Below are 1157 nucleotides of genomic sequence, written 5' to 3' on the forward strand. Positions count from 1 at the left end.
CTGAGTTACTAAGATCATGACGTCAGAAACCAAATATTCAATCTGCTTCGTCAAAATCGTAAGATTTTTTCGGATTAGTTATCAACACACTCAAAGTATTGCATTCGAAACATCCTGACATGATGTGAAACTCAAAATCTTTGACGCTAAATTTATCAAAACTAGAACTGAGCAGATAGAACTTTGTAATACTGTGGTAGCGGTATACATAGACAGAAACAGAGACACACAGAGAGCAAGGGCGAGCTCAAAATAAAAAAAAGGAGTATGCATAACCCGACCTGATGGTAATTGCTGATTGCCTGCCTCTCAACATTCGTTCAAAAAGCACGGTTTGATCACGTACGTGGGGAAAATAGGCTGTCCTCCACCAGTGCAGCAACGACTTTTGTGAAGGCAATAAAGTTCGCTCTGCGTCCGTTGTTTCCATTAAGCTTTACTGCGGAAACTTTGTTTGTCCTGTCTATCTGCAAAGGTAACATTGATCTGGGTATAAAATTATGTGCCGCTGGAGACCGGTCGGAGGCGAATCTGATAGCCGGTGTAAAAATCTTCTCATCCACACAATGCTAATCATGTTTCCAGCATCAGCGAGTTACGGGAATTCCCAGAGGACGTAAGGGAAATTTCCGAAAACTCACTAAGAATTACATCAATTAAATCAACACACATTGACTCAAATCTGATTGTCTCGATTAAGAGACGGTGAGGATTTTGTAAAAAAAATTGTTTTGTTTTTATTTTAGCGTTTTAGATTACGATTTGTAAGAAGAAAAGGTGGTGCTGTACCTGGCATTTTCATTTCAAAACGATTTGCAACATTTTTACATAACAATGTCTTTTAGGTCATGCCTGGGTTCAAATTGGCATTTTTCAGTGATTTTCAGCGTTTTAATTCATGATGGGAGAATTTAAAATACAAGACTTGTTGGTTGTATTGATGGCGATACGTAAAGAGCAATTAGAGCTCGACATGGGTGGCCTGCGCTTGGTTCGTGAGCCATATGCCCTTTTTCTATAGCATGAATGGGGATTGTAAAAATAAAACAATAAAGAAAATAACCCTAGAAAATAGACAAACTGCCCGAGCTACTTTTTGGAGTAACAATTTACATTAAAAGCAAATAATATTTTTTAAAAGAAAAAATGTTCTTTAT

The sequence above is a fragment of the Aplysia californica genome, unplaced genomic scaffold (assembly GCF_000002075.1).
Source record: "Aplysia californica isolate F4 #8 unplaced genomic scaffold, AplCal3.0 scaffold00559, whole genome shotgun sequence".
In the NCBI taxonomy this organism is placed as follows: domain Eukaryota; kingdom Metazoa; phylum Mollusca; class Gastropoda; order Aplysiida; family Aplysiidae; genus Aplysia; species Aplysia californica.